Source organism: Phyllostomus hastatus, unplaced genomic scaffold, assembly GCF_019186645.2.
Source record: "Phyllostomus hastatus isolate PE091 unplaced genomic scaffold, TTU_PhHast_1.1 phas_contig_159, whole genome shotgun sequence".
NCBI classification, from domain to species: Eukaryota; Metazoa; Chordata; class Mammalia; order Chiroptera; family Phyllostomidae; genus Phyllostomus; species Phyllostomus hastatus.
Window position 1 is genome coordinate 37,149,898 of NW_025333640.1, and position 23,835 is coordinate 37,173,732.

The following is a 23,835-nucleotide window of genomic DNA, read 5'->3' on the forward strand; positions in this document are numbered from 1 at the left end:
GCAGTTTAATCCCGACGCTTGTCACACAGGGAATCTGGGAGAGGCAGGAGCGAGCTGAGTCTTGATGGTGCGAACCTGAGTGGATTCCTTGCTCTCGCACCAGCCGGGGGCTCTCAGAGACTCGGCGATCTCTCGCATTCAAAAAGCCAGCAGCTCAAAGCCCAGCAAGGGGACTTTGGGCTTGGCTGGACCGGCTTCCCTGACCGCTTGCCATCCCCGAGATCTGAGTTCCGTCTGGCCCCCGCGACGGAATGTCATGTAGCAGCATGTAATTAATGGGTTTAGGCCTGGTTATATTCTAGGCAGTCCAAATCCTTGACAAGCCAGCAATAGAAATCATTTATTACCATGTCGCATATTCTTTATTAGGTTTCCTTTAGGATTATCCAAACTATTGTTAGCTAATCTGTTGGGTGGTATACAAGGGAACTCGCTGACCTTGAGATGAAGATGCCTGAACTGTATCCCAGCTTTGGCATTAAAGTGCCCTAAACCCGTCCCCGCCCCGCAACCTCTCTTGGACTCAATGTCATTTGTAAAATGACAGAGGTGGGTGTGGAAGATCATGTAGCTAAAATAACCTTCAGTTCTATGGCTCTTTTTATTTGAAACACCCACATAGCCATAAAAATATTTAAAACATCATTAAACCATGCAATTATAATAAATGATAATAACGGCATCATCATTCTGAAGCTAAATATTGAAACTGTAAGATTTCACTTAGGAGAGTGTGTGACATCGAATCAGAGAAATTCCTATCACACATTTTCTCAGGTTTGAAACTCTTGCTGATGTGATGTGATAACATTACATTAGGATGACATTTCCCCAGTTTCAAGAAACAAGAAAGAAAATCCAAGCTTCTCGATTTAAATATAGAAAAATGTTTAGTGTTCTGAAGGATGAAACTGATGTTAAGTAAAAATCTGGAAGTTATCAAACTCTCTGAACTTTCTGTAACATAACTTAATCCTGATAATCAAGACCAGTGGAGAATACAAATGAATATGTTAGTCGCGCATTATCTGTTAGGCTTTTTGTCTGCTATTTAAGACAACGCCCCCAAATTTCTTCTTGTTGGCCATGAAAGATGAACAACTTTGCCATATTTCAATATACTGCCTATTGAGAATAAACAAATACAAGCTTTACAACAAAGTCAACCTTGAGAAATTGTGCACTTCTAAAGATCAGAAGTTCCTCAGTACCCACTCTTAAAAACTAAGAAAATTTCTATTTCAGTGGAACTATAGTCAACCGATGTAGCCATTTTGACTCCCATCTCGAACCTTTGAGCACCTTTCTCATGACAGAATATTGCACAAACCTAACGGCGTGACCTCCCTGGCTGGCCGCAATTTTACTTCCTTTCCATGTCCGAAGTGCATTTTTCAGAGCCAGCCCACTGCTATACATGGACTCCGTTTGAGTTGTTGTATCCTTTCCATTTTTAGAAAATTTTCTTACAGTGTGTATTTTATACCTCTGGATATAACACTGAAGCCCAAATTCCACCTTTTATATTAATTGTCATCTGTTTCACGGAAATGAAAATGCTTTACAACTGAGAGTGCAACACAATCAGTTTGTTCAGAAATGTTTCATGGCAGCGAAATGCAGGGCGGGCCAAAGGGAGGCTACAGCTGTGAGGACACAAAGCACAGAGTATATTCTTAGATTATTGTCTACTCACTGTTGCATTGTTTTCCATGCTGCACACTAAAAACCTACTTTCGCCCCAGTCTGTCTGTTTTATAGGTTCCCATATCTTGGCAAAAACTTTGTGTTAAAAATTAATATTCACTTTTTAGACATATTTAAAAACTTTAAGAAGCAAACATAAGGAAGCCCAAAAGACTCTATCAGAAGAAAATTTATAATTATATCTATGTTAAGTCTTATGGTTTTAATGTTATTATTTCTGAATTTTTTTAACAACACAAATTTTAGTTTCTGTAGAAGAATTTGGCTTCAATGGAAATCCAGCACCATCATAAAAGGATGCACATATAATTTACTAATTATATATGTAATCTACCTGTTCTGATCACTCTTGCTGTGAAACAAATTAGCCTTAGAACACAGCATCTTACACAACTGTGATGACTCTGAGAATATACTGCATCTGTGGCAGAAAAACCTGATAAAGGATTTTTTTTTTCTTCTAAGTGTCTCTGGGAAGGAGAATTGGTTTTGTTTTGTTTTTTGCTTTTGGTTTGTTTGTTTTGGATCCCCTAGAAAAGGACCAGGAAGTCATCGTGATTATGTTTCTGAAGGTTTTTAATTTCCTGCATTATGGAGAGTGGAGACGTTTCCATTTTTCAAAGAAAAACTCCAGCTATTTAAATGCCAGGGCCTTTTAAGGAGCTGGGAGCAGTTGTACCCTGAGAAAGCACGGGACCCTTCTGTACGCAGGAGGGACCGGTACCATGAGCGCCTGCGCAGTGGAGGCGCGACTTGAGCTGCCGGGGTGTCCACACCCTGCCAGTGCCAAAGGAAGCTGTGCTCCTTGCAAGGCTTCAGGAAGCAGCCTCCAGCTTTTGGGCTCTCCTGCCTGATAAGAGAGAGCGCCTTTGTTTTCTTGACGCCTCGGGCCACCCTACGCATCGGTTTGTTCTCCACGGAGGTCGGACCGCATGACTGACGTTGGGCACGCGGGCAGGTGTTGAGCCGTGGCTCAGTGACCAGCCCCCAGTAAGAACTGTGCTCCAAGACTCGGGTGAGCGTCCCTGGTTGGCAGTACATTGTACCTGCTGTCACACGTCATCGCTGGAAGCCTGAGCACTGTCTTTAAGATTCTACCAAGACCAAGAGAGGACACATGCACACGTGTGCCAGTCCCTGTAGGGACTCTGCCCTGTGTCTCTTTACCTTTGCTACTTTTAATGTGCAGTCTTTGCTACCATGTATTTATATCTATAAGCATAATGTTTTCGGAGTCCTCGGAGTCCCTCCAGCGAATCATGGAATTTGAATGCGGTCTTGGGGATCTCTGACGCAGCAATGTAAGAACGTTCGGCATCGTAGAGACAGCCGGGCTCTCTCTGCTGGGGGGGGGACACGTGCGTGAGAGGCCGTAACGCTGAGAGCCGCGGCCTCCCAGGCTTAGACAGAAGAACAGGTGCTGCGCTCAGCAAATCTGAATGGATCAAGATGATAGACATTGCAGCGGAGATCATCATGGACTAAAGACCCCGTGATACTTATTCCAAATTCCTGCATTATGGGAAACTTGAGAAAACTAGGCAGAGAGAGTGTCCTCAAAATGAAACTACACTGGACTTTTCCTGTGGTAGGTAGATAGGACCATGAAGCTGTTACAGAAAAAAATATGTATGCCTACTTAAAGATAGAAAGCAAATTCTATCAATGAATAATGTTTAATCAATTGTTATTTATATAAGTATTGTAAATTAGTATGGAATTTAATAAACCTGGTAGACAATATTATTCATATTTTGCTAAGTACATAATGTTAAATTTGAAGGCAATTTAGCCATGCATCTAAATAAAGTCTTATTGTTCAAAATAATAATTTTACTTTCAGGAGTATCTCCAAAGGCAATAAATTAGAATAGGGGAAATTCAGACATAGAAATGTATTCATCATAGAAAAAAATAAAAACTTAAGATATGCCAAATGTTGAAGGGTTGGTTGTGATCAAAATATAATAACAGATTCTTATTTCATATTATTCAGCCATATTTGTGCAGAAACATGGAAAATGATTAATATGTTAACTGAAAGATAAAAATATGGAATTGCATATTTATTTCATCACTTCATATTTTAAATCATTAGAATACTTAAAAAGGACGAAGACATATACGTTATGGAACTTAGTGATGTATTATGTAGCTTTGAATTTATTTTATTAATTTGAGATAGCATAATATGAGACATAGCAAAAAGCATATATTTTTCAGATACTTATTTAATCATTCCAGTTTCTTGTGAACTCAACACACACACACACACACACACAATCATAACACTAAGAAAATATTCAAGAGTAGGTTATAACATATTTTCTTACAAGGAAGAAGGCCCCTTGTTGGTGAGAAAGCTACTTCACTCCCATCTGGCACAGCAGGGGGTGGAGCAGCGAGCTGAGGCGGTGGGGGGGGGGGTGCTCTGCCCAGTTCCCCTCCTCGCTCTATCTTAGCTTGTTTGGCGTTTAGTGATTGAAGAACAGTAGTAGCTCTCCTGGAACATCCTGTCCTGATCAGTAGGTACCATTCAGACTTAATGAAAACATTTCCCCAGAAGGCAGAGAGTAACATAAATAATCTGTCATCATTCGCACTGGTCAAGCATAAACATTTTCAGAGGAGATGGAGTTTCGCCATGGCTCGGAGAAATTTCCTATAATGGCAAAGGCTGTGCAACTTTAAAGTTGAATAATTTGCTTCGGGGCGCAGTGGATATATGCATTTCAGACGGAGAGAGTTTTTCAGGCAAATGCTGATCAAGAGGAACAGTGCCGGTTTTGGGACTGGATGCTGGCTGAGAAGAGCAAGAGGGTCTGTTAAGCAAACCAGCTTTATCCCTGAGATACGCAGGCGTGGACCCGAAGGGCGAAGGAGCGCCACCCACTCAGTGGTCCCTTGTCATCCTCCACCCACCGCAGTTCGGGCATTTCTTCCAGGCGTCTTTCTTCCTGATACGCAGGCACAGCTTTAGCTACTACTATTTCCACACATACGCCCTCCTTCTTTTCTGTGGCTGCTGTGTATTCACTTTCACAGGCTGATCGTTTTTTAATTATTCCCTTATTGATGCAAAAGTTAGTGGTGTCCGTTGCTCGTGAAATGCTTCTGTGACCATCTGTAGTATGATGTCATTTCTGTAAAACAGCTTCCTGTGAACAATTAAAATTTAACGTCCACAGGAAAATTATCCCCTGGAAGATCGTTATCAAATTTTACATTTGTCGTGACTATGTGAGCGCCTAGGCTCCCTCGTCCCCTCAAGGATGTCAGAGGTCTCTAAATTGTTTGCTGGTGTGATGGACGGGAATGAATCGATGCGATACGTTCATATGGAGCTGTATTGCAGGAACAGAGTGTGTCAAAGATGCAACAATAATATTTAATGTTATTCACCCAAATCAATGATAGATAAATGGATAGATAAAAAGAAAAAAAGGAAGAAGAAAGTTAGAATGATATTAATTACATATATACAAAGTGGGAAAAGAGTACATTTGTAGTTGTTCATGTGAAATATAATACAATAATTAATAAATAACAGCACAAGAATAAACTGTTCCACGTACTCATAAGTATAAACCTCTTTTTGCCCAACCTGTACTTACACTTTGACTACCAACATAAAACTAGCTGTATTTTCAGATGTAATAACACAAAAAGTTGGTTAATAAATTGTGACCCTGGTGATATGAAGTTATGATGAAAAGATAAAATAGTGAAGACTGTTTTTTCATTTGAACTATTTTATTTGTTTTCATTTGGGCTATTTGACACATGTGGTCGTGTTGATTCGCTTCATTGCTCACGCGATGCTAGAACGCGCACAAATACAAAGTGGAGGGCGCGTGAATTCCGTGGGGTGTGCGAGTAACTAGTTTCTCAGCTAAATTTGGTTATTACTTGCTTCAACATTGACTTCGAGTTCATACTGAAGGCAAGTTTGTTGGGCTTCAAGTTAACAACACCCTGTTTCTCAAGTCAATAGTACATGCTGGCAAACATCAAAATCTGTCTATGGAATTGTAAACCAAGTTTAATTATGGATTTATTTACAAAGCATCTTATTTGTCTTCATTTAAATTTTTTCCCCCTTAATCCATTGCCTGATTCCAAACTAGGATCATAACATGAGCTTTATTTTAAAATTCACATCTGGAAAATTTTCTCACTGACATAAAATATTTTGGTCAAATGTAATTGTACTTCGTAAACAGGCTTGTATTTAAGAGAAATGCAGCTAAAACTATTATTGAAATTGTTGAAAATGATTTTGTAAAACTCATGGAGTCTGAGAAAACAACATTTTAATGATTTAAGTGCAACAAACCAGAAACTCAGCCATTAAAATTGTGTTGTTTTGTTTTAAATCAAGAGAACAGTGTTCAGAAAAATGTATGTTAGCTTTTATTAAAATGTAGAACAATATGGGACTTTCCTCATTATCCTAAAGCACTTTTTAAGAAGTAAAATTTTGAGTTTTCCTTTGTGAAGTGAATGATGCACAGATGTCCCTCCCTTTAAAATGCAGAAAAGGCATTATTTTTCCCTTCCTGCCTCTAACATGGAGTCTTAATCAGAATAATTCTGTAATCTTGACAGTACATGTTCTTTATGCAGAATAAGTCCATGACTATTTGCAATCTTTTACAAAGATCTGCATAGTAAAGTTAAGTACATGGATATTCCTCTGTGTGTGTGTGTGTGTGTGTGTGTGTGTGTGTGTGTGTGTGTGTCTTTTTCCTCATGTTTTCTTTCTAACTATTACTACCTACTCTGGCCTTTGGTGGATTGGCGATTTCTCCCACAGGAAAGAAAAAAATAGCTGTTCGTGGACACTTTCCTGGAAACTAGCCCCCCAAAGCAGTTTTATCTTAAGCAATATATCATTGACCATGCGGCTAAAACAGTCTGGTCATCAAAAATAAGTAGTATGAAAATATTCTATGGTTTTATGAAGGTCTTAAAACAACAGTTTCTGGCTTATATTTCCTATCTTGCTAAAATCCTTAATTGGAAGCCGCAATGTTTGTTCATTTCCTAAGATTCTTTTCCTAAACTCTTTGTTGTGTATTGTTTTTGGATTTTGCTTTTATTGGCAGAAACTTCCTACTAAACCACTTATTCTTAAATAATATTTTTCATAGCAGTTAGAGTTCACTGATGTACTAGAGAAAGGATGTAATGAGGAACAATACATAAATTGTCTCCATTTGTTCATACCCTCACGTGGACTCTATTACAGAGAATAGTAATTCCGGGGTATTTACCTCTGTATGAATATTGCAGTTCCTGTAGGGAATCAGGCAGCCTAAAAGCCTTTTTTTTTAAAAAAAAGCTTTATTTTATTAAACATTTTCTTTGAAAGTATATTAAACATTACACAAGTATGATTAGCATAAATAAGGGAAGTAGAAATATATTATTATTTATTTAAATTTAATACAGTGTGATAGTGTTCTCACTGTTTGGGGCTTTCATCAGAGAGCACGTGGAACAAATAATTGTTCGTGTAATATCTCCACATTTAAAAAATATGAGCGTAGTGTTAAGAATCATACTTTTGTGTGAAACTAATCTTTTCTTTCTCCCACCCAAGTACTAACCGGGGCCGACCCTGCTTAGCTCCGAGATCAGATGAGATCAGGCATGTTCAGGGTGGTATGGCCGTAGACAAACCTTCCTTTTCTCAAAATCAAAAAATACATCATTTTTATATGTGGTCAAAATCATTATCTTTTTTCCACTCTTCTTTACTTTGTTTTCTAATAACCAATGGGAAAAGAGAAAAAACAAAGGGGAAAGCCCTTTGCCTTCAGATCAGCCAATGGACCTGCCACTAGGACCCCGATCCTAGAGGGGTGTAACCGCCTGTGTGATCATACAGACAGACTTCACTTTTAGTTCACACTCCCTTCAAAGATTCCATTTTACAGGTTTCCGCCTGCTCTCAAGCCAGCCAGGGCTGGTCCATCACCCACGGTGCATCTGGAAACCCCAGCCGAGCCTGGTCCTCTAAGCACGGGACCAACCCTGCCCTGGGGGTTTTCCGAAACCAGCCCAGCTGTGGTCTTCCCTCCTCTAGCAACCTCCTCCCAACCTGCACAGCCTCAGGGAGGCCCAGTCATCACAGACGTCAAGTCGAAGGTCAGTTGTCTGAGAAGCCCCAGGAATCGCTTCTCCAGTCTGGGAGTTAGAACACACCATGCGTTTCTGCACAGAGGGGCAGGTGCCTTGCTGAACAAGTTACAAAAGCGTGTCCCTGACGCCTACAAACCACGCTGGGCTGATGCCAGCGGCTTCCCCTCGGGCACGTCAGCACAAGCAGACGACAGGCACCTTCCTCTGACGCGTGCAGCCCTGGTGCTTGCAGCTCCAGGCCCCAGCGCCCCTCTCTCAGGGTGCAGGGCGCGCCATGCCAGGTGACCTTGTACACAGTTGTCAGGGCTGTGAGGGAAGCCATGAGCGCTTGGGAGTTTGTTAGGGCGTTATGTTCCAGCACAGAACTGGATTTCACCAAGATAATTTAAACCATCGATGTAAACTGTACTCTAATACAAATTATCGCTGGCCGACGAGAGCACTCGGAATAACCTAAAGTTATACACAAACCCATGCTCCTCTTTGTCCGCCCTGAACTTGGGCAGCGCGCACTTCCATACCACATGCCTGGTGTGGAATCCTGAGGGAATCAAGATGTTATATAAATAAGACACTGTGAGGGATGCTGCTCTAATCTTTTAGGGTACATAAACAGACATTTTTTCTACCTTTACCTGTATTATTTCTCAAATCTTCCTGTCTTTAGCAATCTGAGAGCAAACACTGTATGTATGTGTGTGTGTGTGTGTGTGAGAGAGAGAGAGAGAGAGAGAGAGAGAGGGGGGGAGGGAGGGAGAGAGAGAGAGAGAGAGAGAGAGAGAGAGAGAGAGAGAGAGAGAGAGAGAGATGAGGTCTGTCCAGAAAGTATCCAGCCATGTGCTATGAAAAACAGAGACATTTCTTGAAGAACGTACAAGACACATTACGCATAGGACAATGACACCTCAGTCCCCATCAAAGCAGGCACCTTGGGATCTCGCACAGTTCTCCCAGCGTCTCTTCCACTGTTCAAAACACTCTGCAAAATCCTTTCTTGGAATCATCAACAGCTGCCCCATCGCATTTTCATAAGTCTCATCAATGGTCTAAAATCTCCCCACTTTCAAAGGTGATTTTAGTTTTGAGAAAAGCCAGAAGTCACGGGGCACCAAATCTGGGTTGTAAGGGGGCTGAGTCACCTGGGTGACTTGATGCGTCACCAAAAAATCTCCGCATGAGACGTGATGCGTGAGCAGGCGCGTTGTCATGAGGAAGCTGCCAACCACCAGTTGCCCAGAGCTGTAGCTGTTTTCACTGTATTGCATCTCTCAACCACCGAAGAACACTGAGGTAGTCCTTCTTATGAATTGTTTGGCCTGGACGGGCGTACTCATGATGGACAACACCTTCCCAATAAAAAAACACCATCAGCATGATCTTGATCTTGCTGTGACTTTGCCGTGCCTGCTTTGGGTGTGGAGAACCAGGCGACTTCCATTGGGATGACTGGGCCTTCCTTTCTAGATTGTAGCTGTAGACCCACGATTCATCTCCGGTTATGACCTCCTTGAGGAAACCTGGTTCATTGGTAGTGGTTTGAATCACGTCATTGGCAGCTGCAGCACGGTGTTCCTTCTGCTCCGGTAGCAGAGGCCGTGGAACAAATTTGCCATGACACACTTCATGCCAAGATCCTGCATCAAAATCTCAGACACAGTGGTTTTTGGAATCCCCAGATCAGCTTCTAGTTCTCTCACAGTCCGTCACTGATCTTTGTTGAATACAACACATACATGTTTGATATTCTCTGCTTGTTGCAAGCCTTCCAGAACGTGGATCACTTTCAACAGATTCTCAATCATCTTTGATGCATTTGTGCCACACTTTTACTTGTGCTGCACTCATTGCATCGTCCTAGAAAGCCTTCTGAATCATCTGAATAATTTCTGTGGAGGAATGTTCAAGCTCAATGCAAAATTTGATACAGATCTGTTGCTCTATTTGTTCAGTCATTTTGAATGTGACGACCACACAGTACACACGCTCACTGAACAGCGTCTACCACCCCCTCTAACGAGTACAGTCAAGTCATCATTGTTCACGCGTGCGCATTCCAGTCTACTCGCCTTGGCTGCCACGTTACATGGATGATGTGCACATTGTTCTCCTTATACTAACAGCGACTGGACTTTTTTCTGGATATATATATATATATATATCCATTTAGAAAAAAATTGATATCTATGTATTTATAAGTTGTCAATACATTTATATGTTATGTCATATGCCATATATATCTCTATGTATATACAAACATACATATACATATGTACCTACCTATCTACATTTATAAAGTGTTAGTTCTACATACCCCCTTCCCTCACCACCTGCCTACAACTGATGCCAGAAAGATAATCAGAAAATTTCGGTGTCTAGAGGACATTGATTTCACAAATCAGTGAGTGAAAACTCATTCTGCCTCCTCCTCCTTTCTTTCTTTTACTAGCTCTCTGCCCTCCTCTTACTAGTCGAGGAGGCAGTAGGTGGAATCCCGGAGAAGCTATTCACCTGTCTTTTGCCTCCTACCCACCAGATGTCAATCTAATGGCAAAATGCCTCTCTGGAAAACCGCGGTACCTGCTTTGTTCACTGCGATTTTTATCATGTCCCTGTATTGTAGTCTGTGCCGCAACGGCTTTCGTTTTTCACATTCATCGTGAGGTGGTAGAAAAATCTCATTTTATTTTATTTAATGGCAGATGCTCTCTTTCTCAAGCTGGAAAAAAAATGTCTTGGCTCATAGCTGAAGCATTTGGGCAAACTCTTTATGGCATTTAAAACACCGCACCGGTTTGAGAAAACAGCGCCACGTGACAGGACCGTAGCAATCACAACACCTCCGGTGCCAGAAAACACTCACGCTGGGTGGCTTGGACGACTCCGAATTCTTAGGAGTATTTTTTCGAGGGGTAGTGAGTCCCTGCAGTGTGTTAATGTCTATGGTGGGCGACAGGCACCCCCTTTCTAAGGCACCTGGTATGCAGTTTATTAGCCTGCAAGGCAGAAGGATAACAGACACATATCACTGACATTTAACAAAGCTATCTTTCACAATTTTCTTTCTTTTTTTTTTTGCCCTTTTACCGTAAGCCTCATTCTGTAGAAAAACACTCCGTGAAGGATGGCTTAAATGATTTCCTAACAAGCACTTTCTTCTTCAAATTATCTCAAGTCTTTAAAATGCCAGAATATATTTGAACAATCCTGAAGGGCTTTCTTTCCCCTCTTTTATATGTATAGACAAAATGCAAAATGATGTCTAAAATATTTTTCGCTCCTTGCACCTGATATGGGAGGCCTTATAATCGTAACTGTTTCTGCAGTCTGGCTCTGTTCTCTATGGAAATAGGCACATTTGATGACTTACCATCTTCTGCCGGGATCTATACGGTAACATTAGTGTCGGGTGGGTCTTGCGAACCCGCCTCTGAAAAATAAGATGTGTCGTTACTTTCGCTCTGAATTGCCCTGTGTTAAGAGGGGAGCTATCCAGTCGGTCACCATTGTCCAGGTCCCCGCGTTCCGCCAGAGAGAAACACCCACTCACCAAGTCCCCTTTCCACCGGGCAGATGTATTTTAAAGCTGGCACCACGGTGAGTCTCTCTGACCGCATTCTCCTTCCTCCTGCATCTTGGCTTCATCAGGACAAACATTCCAAAGTAAGCATATTAAGAAGAGAAAAGTGAACATAAATAAAATATAGAACTCAGACACAAATAAGTTTACACACAAATTCTCTTCTCTGAAGGTAGCTGGAGTCTCAACCACAAGCTGACTTGCCTGGCCAGCTTTTAAGGACCTAAAGGCTTTGGTTCTTTCCCCTTCACCCTGTCTGGTGTTGTTTCAGACCCGGGAAGTCAGCTCCAGCTCGGTCCCCTGAACGGGAGGTGACGTCCCAAGCACGCACACGGCTTTCTTCCTCCTCCCTCTTCCTCTAGTTCTCGCCGGCGCTGGACCTGCATCCAGACACGCCTTGCTCTGAAACCCACAGAGGACAGACACCGCCCCCTCTCCAGCCCAAGTGACTTTTCTCCCCCCAGAATGCCCTGCAATCACTTCCCAGACCTTCATTATTCGTGTTGCGTTGGAGGTTTCTCCCTCCGCCAGGGATTGCTCTCAACCCCAGCTAAGTCTTCTGTGTACGGTTTCCTGCACCTAAGCAAGTGGAAGACATTTCAAATGGCACCGGGAATCCAAAAAGTAACGTGAATATGGGAAGTTGTGCTGGGGACCAGGACATAGTCATTGTTCTGTCTTGGTGGCCTTCCAAGTGGATGGCCGGACCAGCGGCATCACTGCCCTTACCTGGAGACTGGCTAGAAGTGCAGATCCTCGGCCCTGCCCCAGGACTAATGAGAAGCTCTGGAGTGTTGCCCAACAGTCTGTGTTTTCACAAGCCCTCCAGGGACTCTGATGCATGCTAACATTTAAGGAGCTTTGCTCTACCCTAATGTATTTAATTTCCTTTTTTTCCCCTTACATAGTGGTCATTTTGTTTAAAACCAGTCTTAAGTGTGTTCTCTAACAGGATATGTAAAGTGTAAGTCCGTTGTAAGTCTTGGAACAAAATCTGGGTTCTGCCTTAGAATTAGTCGTGGGCATCTGATGGAGGGAATCGTTTTATTTCATCCCCCTAATCCCCTAGCTTCATGGGGCTCCACCAAGACGGCAGTTTTCCCCGTTTCCAAGCACACGCCCCCTGTTGGAATGTGCTGGAGATGGGCATTTCAAATCTGATAGGTGCTTCCGTTTCTCAGTTCATTTACAGAGCCCAGATATTAAAACAACCAAAAGGATCAAAGTCAAAGTCAGTTTCATTTCCAGTTTACCAACACCCACCACTCATGGGCGACTTCAGGGAGGAGGCATCGTCTCCAAACTCTCGTGCGATGCCCAGCTCAGAAGTGCTTCACCCTTGTGCCCCGTGCACTGTCTTCTGCTGGAATGGCCCTCCTTGCTTGCTTGCTTAGTGTTTTACACAAATGGCCAGAAAAGTGGGGATTTTCTTGTGTTCATGACATTTCTCTGCTTTATTCTCTCAATGTATAGTTTAAAATTACTTTAGTAGAAGGAACTTTTATTCATGTATTTAAGTAGTGGGACTTTGAAAAGACTCCTAATGTAGTTTCTTAGGGATACTGTCTGTACAGTGTTAAATGCTTCACTTTAATTACTCTTAATAATGCTAATGGATATACTGGTGAGGTGCCTATATGGATTGAATGTGTGTTTAGGATATAAATATAACCACTTTTTAATTACTATGCTTCTGATGGAAATCCAAACTCCTTACTAACACATGGTTTATTCATTCCTTGTATAAGCTATAGATATTCTTAGGTTCAAGTGCATTATTCACTTCATCATCATATATCGTTTAATGTCATTGAAAAATGTTTCTTGGACTAGTGCTACAAACCAGTGCTTTTTATATAAATAAGTCAATTTTCAATTATCCAATTAATAAACTAAGCTGACTTAGTTTAAAATGAGGCAATTATGGAAAATAAGCAAAATGGAACAATATTTTATATACAAGAACATCACTCGAATAAAGCAAAAGCAGAATTTCAATATGGGGAAAAGTATGGGAGGAAACGGAACTAAAAAAAAATACCTGGAAACACATTATCTAAATATGGAAGAGTGTTCAAAAAAGGTCATGCACTCACACACATAAAAAGTCAACATTAAATATATATGAATATATGTACATATAACTTTGTTTTTCCATGGCTCAGTTTCTCCCCTGCTCCATTTTTTCTAGGAGCTAGCATTATCATCTTCATAGGTCAGAATTTTTTTGAAATTGCTGTAAATTCTGGGGGGTTATGTATTATTTCATTGGCATCTTCGGGAGGAATGAGAAACTACTGAACTTTGGCCTGACTCCCTGCTGCGGTCCCCACCTCCGTGTGTCCATGAAGGTCAAAGGCCCATGGGGTCTCTGTGACTCATCCCTGTAGCTCGGGAAAAAATAGGATCATGTTCTATCTTACACGAGGTCTGTTTCACTGATGGCGTCTGTCCTTTGATTCCTGCACAGGTGGACCCACCAAGCTCTCATTTAAGAAACAAGGCCTGTCCTCAGATCTGTCCTCAGGGCCCTAAAGTACTTTGGGTTCCTTCCCCTGCCCACCCTTCCGCCCTCACCCCTGGATCACGCTCGGCAGGGCAGAAGCAAAACCTTCTCTTACGGTCGCGTGTCAACATCTAACCATCTCCTTCCCATCAGTCTCTGCCTCCTTTTCCCTCCACGGCCAGAGGCTATGAAAACAAGCTCTAACTGGTCGTCTATTCTTTTAACTTTTTTATAGGTAAACTGCATGTAGTCTCTTTTTAGATTAGTCTTTGGAATCACAAGAGCTGGAACATACTCTGGTTTGTGGCTTTTCTGGTTTGTGTGTTAAAACACACCTTATGGGAAGCACTGAATGCATTTGTCCCAAAGGTGGAAGGACCAATCCTGAGAAAACAGGGCAAGACTCTGTCGAGAGGGACGCCTCAGACTTACTCCTGGTGTCTCTGCCCGTAGGGACAGAAGTCCGCAGGGGTGAGACCTCTGACCTCTTGCTGTCCCTGCCTGTCTGTCCCTTCTGATATCGGAGGCTTGGCACAGTAAATGCGGGGAGAGTAAACTGGCAATGCACGGCTTACTTCTTTCCCCGCTGGGAGAAGATGCTCCCGCGGCCAGCGCATGCCCAGTCCCCGCTCCAGCCAGAGGCAGAAAACACTTGTTGCCACAGGAGAGGCCTGGGATCGCTTTCAGCGCCGTCTGGAATGGGTGGGCGGGGCACGGGCCGAGGTCTGTGCTTCATTACAAACAGCGTAAACATACGCCTCGCTTTGTCAGGATGGTCTCGATTTGTGTTTAATATAATCAGGAACATTGCTCCATTTTAATTTCAAAAGTGTCCTGGTTTGGATACTAAATAGTCTAGTTATCCTAGTTATGAGGAAGCCCCCTCTTCCACGTACAAATACACATCGTGCGGAGTCACACTTTTTATCTAGGAATAAAGGTGCTATTTTGATCTCCCATCTGCCTCATGCCTTTGGATCAATCCTCAACTAATACAGAATTAAAGCAAAAGGAGGTTTTTTTTTTAACTCTTTTGATCCAAAAGTGAATAAGAAAATAATTACCACTATGGGAAAGTTGCGATGATTAGTATTTGAACATTCAGGAGAAGACTCAATCATTTTGCAATCAAGACAAAGAAATTGATTAAGTGGAGTGTGGCTGTTTTCTTTATTTGCAGTATAATTGTTGTGTGATGCTCAGAACTGTAATCTTTTGGAAGGAGGAGCTCTATGTGTAGCTCCTCTTTATTAAACTTATTTAATTTAATTAAGTGTATATCCTTTAGAAAACAAAGGTTAAAAGTTGTACTGTGTAAAGATAATAGCAATATTCTAGTAATTCTAGCGCTTCTGAAATAAAGAAGGAACCCAAACACACTTTAACAGCCATTTTGCAGTAGAATTCTGACTTCCCAGAAAGGTAACCATTCTACTTCATCAACATTTACTCTATCTTGGGTAGGACTTCATTATTGTGGGGAAAGCAATTAGGATTTTAACGAATGTTTTGGGAAGTCCCAAGTGCAGGTGTTTGTGTACTTGATACTTGCTATACCCCAAGCAATACTCTAGGTGATTGGAATAGCCAGCTAAGTAAACAGAGAAAGCCTCCCCCCACGCCACCATAGTGCATTCACATGTTAAGAGATTACAGAGATCCAATCCAAAGGGCCACACTTTTTGACAGTCAAGTTTTTAATCTTTTCTATTCTTTCAGGAACACAACATATCAGTCTAAGTGAAAGTCCGCATCTACCCACAATAACTCCAGTGCCGTGCCCACGTTGGTTTAAGTGTGGGTGGTGTAAGTCATGAAAATGGTCTAATCATATGAGCTTGGTAACATAACTAGAAATGTTGCAAGATTTTATGAAAACATGACTTCTCAGTCAGTAACATGAGACTTTTAGATAATTTGTTAAAAAAACATTGTCTAATAGGTGGATAATTTGGACAGTTCACTTGGTATATCGTACATAGAAAGACAGCAAACAAAATAGTGCATTAACACCGTCAGAAAAGTCTGCCTGGAACTCTGCTCCGCCATCCTCTCGTACAAAGTGAAATGGACGTTTTATAAAACCAGTACTGTTTTTTTTTTTGTAAAAGGAATTTCATAATGTTGCCCAACCTCACAGAGCAGTTCCTACAGCTCTATAACCAGGCACCAAATAATGGCAAAACACTTTTCCATTAGCCATGCTAGAATCCCTATATGTATGAAAATAATTTTTCATGTAACCAATTCCTGGGAGAGAAAAGAGGCAGAAAATTAAAATTATTTCCAAACATTTAAAGGAAAAGTCAAAAGATATTTTCTTCTCATTAAATCTTGTTGGGTGAAACTGCTGCATCACGTGCTTTGCCTGACACTGATTCTCGGAATAGAAGATTGTGCAGGGCTGTTCTGTATCCTGTTTCGGGGACAAAACAGGGTCCGTGTCTAGAGAACGTTTGTTCCCTTACCCACAGCTGCGTTTACTGGTAAAGAAGCATCACCAAACGTCGAAGGAGTGTTTACCTGCCCTCTTTTGAGGACGGGTGATTGTTCAGTTGGTACCGTGCTTGCAGGAAACAACCCAAAAGCGCTCACTTTGAAATGCTCGTGTTTTCCGTGGCAGTGGGAGCCAGCTCACGGTTGTCACTTGTTCTGGTGGCTTGTCATGTAGTCACTGGCTTGACAGCATGTCTAATACATTTACTGTTTTCACGGAAAAAGAAATGCAATTCTGGGAAAAAAACTCTTTGTTATTAACAATAATTTAAATCATAGATTTTCAAATCCTACCATCCATTCTTAGAACTCAATATTTTACTTTCACTAATTCGCTTATAATATTTTATAGGTTTAATTTTTTGAAAAAATTATAGTGAATCAGAAAACTAAGTTGATAATTCCTACAAATCAGTAATACATTGAATGGTAGAAAAACAGCAGTAACAAGTTGCTATTGATATGACAATAATACAACTTTTAACCCATTACTGCTTGTTGCTGATTTGAATATTGCGTGATTGAAATATTTTTATTAAGTAACAGTAATTAATCTTAGAGATTTAGCATTTATTCAGGCAAAAGTCTTACTTGGGGAAACATTTCACTAGCACTTCAATTAGCATTGTCTCTACAAAGCACATCTTGGAAACCCCTCTCCTGAATACCCCAGAAGTTCTCACTTTTATGCGCACTCAATGAAATTTTATAAATAGATTTTATTAACCAAAACGCGGAGACATGTGCACATCCACACGCGTGCCCACGCATTCCACAGTCCAAGTATTCCATATGAAAACTATTAAATCTGCGAAACCACAGATTCTAAAAATGCTTATCTATAGGCCTCAAGAACAGTGAGGGGTCTGAGATTTTACACTATTTGCACGTGAACCAGTTGGCCAGCTGAAGTCCCACAGATTCAAGTAGAAGACACAGGGTTAGAAGACTCCTAGGTTAGAGACCAAAAAGTAGCGTGGAGTCCTTCACGTGCAGCCGGATGTAACACTGCGTGTGCCCCGCGTCTGCTGCGGTGAGGGGTTCAGGCAGTAGGGTCACAATTTGAGTGTGGAGCCCTGAGTAGCACCTTACTTCCAGCTTGACTTGAGACAGAATGGGCCCTTACCCTGAAATCTGCCGAAGTGACCGAGGCAATCTGATAAGCAGCCAAAATGTGTTCCCAGGTGTCATGGTCCCCCCAAAGGGGTGTCTCTCATCAGTCACTCTGTAGTTCTCAAAGTGGCAGACAAAACGCTCAGGCCATTGGCATCGAGTCAGTAAAATATAACCAGGTGCATCACGGGATGGGTCAGAAAGATGAGAATGCCCTTGTGTTCTGCCCGCTGAGCAGAGTGACCTTGTCTGGCTTTGGCTCTACCTCGCTGATTCTAAGGCTGAACAGCCTTTCTGGTCCACAGTCAGTGTTGGCTTATCTGCATCCTCAGTGAGCCCAGCCCAGGCCTTTCAGGGACCCCAGGGGACTGAGGGCCCCCAAGGTCTGCAGCTTTGCCCCGGGGGGAAGAGTAGCGGATGACTGCCACTGGCTCGTGGAATGCCAAGATGCTCTTTGACATGGTATTTTCTTAATATACCATTTCCAATGGACAGGTAAGGCTTCTGGATTTGTTCCCCCTTATTAATTACTGAGTACAACCCAATGTTCCCCATCATGGCAAGAGAGACACAAAGTCCCCTTGGTCAGGCATCCGGTTGGACAAGGTCCTACCAACCATGACAGCAACTTTAAAAAGCGTAGACTTGAGAGCCGTGTCAGGGAGGTGACAAATCCAAAATGCCATGGGGAGTAGGCTGCCTTCCTTGGTTCTGGACGTCAGTCAGCAAGACGATCAGCCCAAGAGGTGTAGTCCCAAAAGGTCGTTTATGTTGGGGCAACCCGAAGGAACCGTACATGACTAGATGGACAGCTTCTGAATAGCTCACCAGCTTGGGCCTCACTAAAGGAGGTTTCTCTGTGGATCAGCCAGTATAAACGATGCAGAAGGACGCGTTGATGAGGCCTGTGCTATCTCTAATACCACGAACTCCAATAAGGTGGGAGACCGTTTCGGGTTTTTTGTTTGTTTGCTTGTTTGTTTGTTTGTTTTTGCCAGTCAGGCAGTTGTCCAAAGAATCCTGATTTCTATAATGGGCAGTAAGCACGCCTGCCTGGCTTTTGATCTAGAAGGAGGCATTATTAAAAGCTGTTCCTTTTACAAATATCCTTGAAAAGATCATGCAAAACCCAGTACTATTACTGCTTCTTCTCGTAAGAAAATGCAGAAATGACAAGGGTGCGTGAGGAAATGCTTCCAAATTTTGGTACTTGGATTTCGATGGGACCGCCTCTGGTGATCATGAGATTGATGGTTACAACTCTATCATGTCAATGCATTTCCGCGCATCCTCCTTTGTCTGCTCTGCTCCTTTAATTGAATGAATGAAGTCCTCGCGAGCAGCCCATTTCTATCAACTGTGTGGTAGGACCTGAGAGCCCTAGGGGACTCTACGTGAACATGTTACTCTAGAAAGAAAATGCTGAAGATGAGTATGAACAAATGTTTTGTAACTTCTCAGGCTCCCTTTTTTTATAAAGTCTCCTATGGTATTTAGTCTTTTCTTTCTAATTCTCCCTTAATATCCAAGTTTTTCATAAATCTGTCTACATTATTGTCATGTCACTCACGGTCACCTCGCCCTACATTTTGCTTATTTACCTGCCTCCTCTAGTTTACAGCCAGTCAGGAAAGGGACTTTATCTCCTTCGTGCTCAGTTTCTCCACCTATTATAGTATGTTCAGTGCTAGGCCTTGGCAGAGGCTTAATACATGTTATTTAATTTCAGTTCACTTAAGTTTGGCCTATGGTCTTGTGCTGAAAGTAAGAATTAAATAGCTTATTTTTCCCCTCATATATTATGACAGTATGTGTGTGCCTTTACATACACTCAGTTGACAACTTCCCCATGATATAAAACTAAACTGAATTTGAGAAAAACATTTAAAACTTTTAAAATATCAGACTCATGTTTCAATTTTCTTAGCACTTCTCATTATAATAAATAAAGCGTTTTCTTATTGTTCACAGATGCTAAACTTGTATTTCCATATTTACATTTGGTTTCATAATACCTTCCAAGAAAATACTGTGAAATACAGTGAGAAAAAAGTATCTTGTTTTGAATCATTGTTTCTTACATAAGAAAGTGTTTTGAATAATCCTAATTACCATGCATCACTCTGGTTAATGTCTTCCATACTGCTAAGTCCCAGTTCAGCAATTTTGGATTTAAAAAGAGGTGTCGTACTCTTTACACATTGAAATGAAATGATGTCGAGTCCCCACCCTGCTTGACTTTACTCTGTAGAATCATCTCGCCAGTGATGAGTTCAAGGTTTCTGGTGATAATTACATGGCTGCAGGGGTTTTTTTTGTGGAAGATAAAAGTCAGTAGTATTGTTTAGGTAGAAGGATGCTTTTCATTCATGTATTCATCTAAATATGTGAGTTACTAATAAGATAGAACTAGATACCTTTGGGGAAAGAATGTGGATCTGAACCAGGAGCAGACATTGACCGTGCGAGAGCCTGGTGTTCAAAGTGACAGAGAAGGCGTGTGTGTTGAATTCTTCCCTCAAGACTTTTTCTTGGACAAGTACATCTCAATCTGAACTGCGGGACATAAGGGAATCATGAGGAGAGTGGTATTATCTACAGTGTCGGGGCTTTGAAGACTCTCATTCACCTCTGTTTGCTGCCGTGACTGCCCGAAGCTGGTAGAATTCTAGCAGCGAAAGGCGGGGTCACTCGGCACGGTGCTGTGTGGCTCATATTGTGTAGTACCTCAGAGCACTGCAGCGCGGTTTATTGCCAACTCTCTCTGGCATTTTCATCTTGAAATTAGTGATAGAGACAATGGAAAAACACATGAAAAGATCTCGGATAAGCTCGAGTTTTATCTCTCCTGAGAACTGTTGGGGATTTGGTAGAAAAACACAACAAAACTAATAGCTTGGTAACAGGGCTCTGAACTGTTGCCCGGGATCCAAACCCAGATGAAATTAAACAGCTTTATTTGCTGGCTAACCTGATTTTAAGTAATATTGGTCTTCCCTAAGGGAGGCACTTATGAAATATAATCATCTTTTCATTATGAGATTGCAGGTTGTGTCTTATGAATCCCTGGTGTAAGTACTCTGTAGCCTTTCTGTATCAAAGGCTAGTAAGGGGAGTGTTTCTGCTCCAGATTTCCCCTCCTCCTCCTCAATTTCCTTTCGGTAGGGATAGCAAGGACTCCTCCTCACAAACAGAACAGCAAATTCTTAATCTACTTTATTGCTTTCCAGGTTTTAATTTTGAAACGTCTTTCAAACATCCTATTTAGGTATATTCTGCCTTCCAAACTGCTTGCTCCTTGGTAGCACTCCTGAGTCCTCTGATGCTTCCTTTCTGGCCTGTGTCACACGTGCTACGATTGTCCTCTTTGGTGTTCGCTGTCACCAGGAGCGGCGTGGGCACAAAGGCTGTGGATTCTTCATATGTTTACTTTGAGGAGCCACCATCGGCCCCCACACAGCTTAAAGCAAGAGTAAATGTACAAAGAAATTGTGGGTTGAGTTAGAGCTGTTTTTTAAGGGAAATGGTGCAAACATCTGCTATTTAACAAAAGCACAGTTTTAATAAAACATAGTTTTACATACCTAAGGATGCTTAAAAAACAAACGCACAATGTGTTTAGAATTTTCCTTTGAGAAGTACAACTATTCCACTTCCACTCTCGCTACAAGGCTGTTTGTTCTTGCGTCGGAAAGGCCATCCTCGCGCATTACACGGACGCTCCGGCAGGCACCGAGGAGGGGCGGTGCGCTCGGCGGGGCAGTGTGAGATCGAGCACCCGAACCCCAGCAGCGAACAGAAGGGCGAATACAAGTAAAGACTGCTGCGTGGTGGGTGCTATTCCAGATTCCAGTAAAATCCCCACAGGGTCCCAATGCTCATTAGGTGGTATTGCCGAATAATGCCAATCTCTGGTCAGCGGAAGCTCTCCAAAGGGGCCAGGAGCGTGAAAGCGGGTTTGTTCTCGGTGGTGATGGGCGTGGTGGCAGGAAGTGCGGAGAAATGACGGTCTCCTCCCACTTCAGTCTGTCTCAGGTCAGAACAGCGTGTGCACTTTCCCTGCAACCTTCGCTCTTTTCCCCATTTGGCCTAATAAATAATTTTTTTAATGACAACTTGTCTTCTTTTTCTTTTACCACAGAGTAACTGGAAGATCAACTATATATATGTGTGTGTGTATGTGTATATATATATATGTGTGTGTGTGTGTGTGTATATACATACATATATATATATAGTTTTCGTTAACCTTGTATTTTCACCACCTCACATTTGGTATAGTGAAATATCTGGGCCTCACTGAGTTATGGCACGGTGTCACCGTTTACATAGTTTAAATAAATTCCAGTCATGCCGAGATTATTTCATGGGTAAACTGCATTTTCACTTGCAATATGTCTTTGCAAATTACAAAAATTTCAAATTATCCTCATTGTCTCAAAAGTAAACAATACTATGATTGAAACAAACTTTAACAGATTGAAACTTAAACACGTATTTCCACCAGAAACAAACTTCAGTCTGGTTGCATGTACCCAATTGTAATTTTGGTTTACTTAAATAAACATTTTCGTCTGAAGAATTTCCCAGGGCACGTGTGGTCACATAGTGATTAAACTATAACACGGCTCCTCACAACGGGGCCCTCTTTTCAGTTAAGGGGTGTGTTATGGGAAGAGTAAGAATTAGAAATCTAAATTTATATGGAGATTTTTAAAAATAAATCCCAAGAATATTGAATCCACATATCAGCACTAGAAAAGTAAAATCTATTAACTTTAATTACATCCCTGGTGATACTCATTAAGGGAAAGCAAAGTACTGGCCGAAAAGCACGGTACAGGTGAGGTTTTCTTAAATAAACAACAGCTTTTCATTATTTTTTTACCATATGCTGCTCTCTCTCTATAGTTGTTTGGTACAAATGTAGCCTGCTACTGTACTTTCAGCAATTTTAAGATAATACTAACTGACAGTACTAATTGTTTGATGGGATAAAACTGCATTATTACATTTGCCCAAGTGCTGTGTTCAATAGATTTAATGTGAACAAAACTTAGCTTTTCTTAATGTGTCTCAAATGGGTTTCATGTTCATTTTCACTTTTTTATGTTAAAAACTTTAAAATAATTTATTTCTTGCAGATTTATTTAAACGTATCAAGAAGTGTATTCTGGTATTCAGTTTTACACATAAAATTAACACACACAAAAATCACAAGGGAAGAACTAAAGCTAACATTGTTTTTAGTAATACCAATCCAAAACCAAAATCTCTTAGTAAGCAACACACCCATATAAAATTAGCTACTGACCAAGTTTAACCTTATGCAAAAAACACAGCTTTTGTGTATCTAAGAGAGTACATTTGGGCTGGATTTGGAATGTTTTGCTGGGCAAACATTACAGTTAAGCTTATTAAAATCCTTCACCTGTTTGTCAAAGGTAATTTATAGTTCACTTCCCAAAAGAGCTTTATAATCAGATACAACTCTATGAAAGACAATGGACATTGCTTAGTCATTCATTTTTATGGAGAAAATGCCCTCCTTTAACAACGCTGCACTATTCGAAAGTCAGCTGTATTTCTTTTTAATCAACAGAGACATTTTCTGTCATAGAACGAAACCATTCAGATACAAAGATGTAGGAACACCTTGATCTCTGTCTTCCAAACCTGCAACATCTTCAGTTGCTCCTTCTTTCATTCTCAGTCATCTCACAGAAAAAATAAATTTCTTTTTTTAAGATTTTATTTATTTATTTTTAGAGAGGAAAGGGAGGGAGAAAGAGAGAGAGAGAGAGAGAAACATCAATGTGCGGTTGCTGGGGGTCATGGCCTGCAACCCAGGCGTGTGCCCTGACTGGGAATCGAACCTGCAACACTTCGGTTCACAGCTCACACTCAATCCTGAGCTACACCAGCCAGGGCATAAAAAATAAATTTCTTAGTCTTCTTTCTGGACCCTCATCATCCTGGCGACGTCTAAATGTTCAATTAACTCTAAGCTTGGCTCCCTGCCTGACTTTCACGTCTGACCCTAACCCGCGCTGCTGTCCCATCCTATGACGGTAAAGACGTCACAGGTACCTCCCCACCTCTCTCCCCACCAGCTCCATCCAGCTAAGGCTGTACGTCACATCTGTGTGACACGTTTAACCCAGAGCTCACCCTGAATTTTCCCCTAACAAAATTTTTTATTTCTTTACCCTTCATTTCTGCCCTTCGCTTATTTCAGAAAAAAAAATATATATAGTTCACCTTCCCTTCATTTACTCTCGTTAAGAAA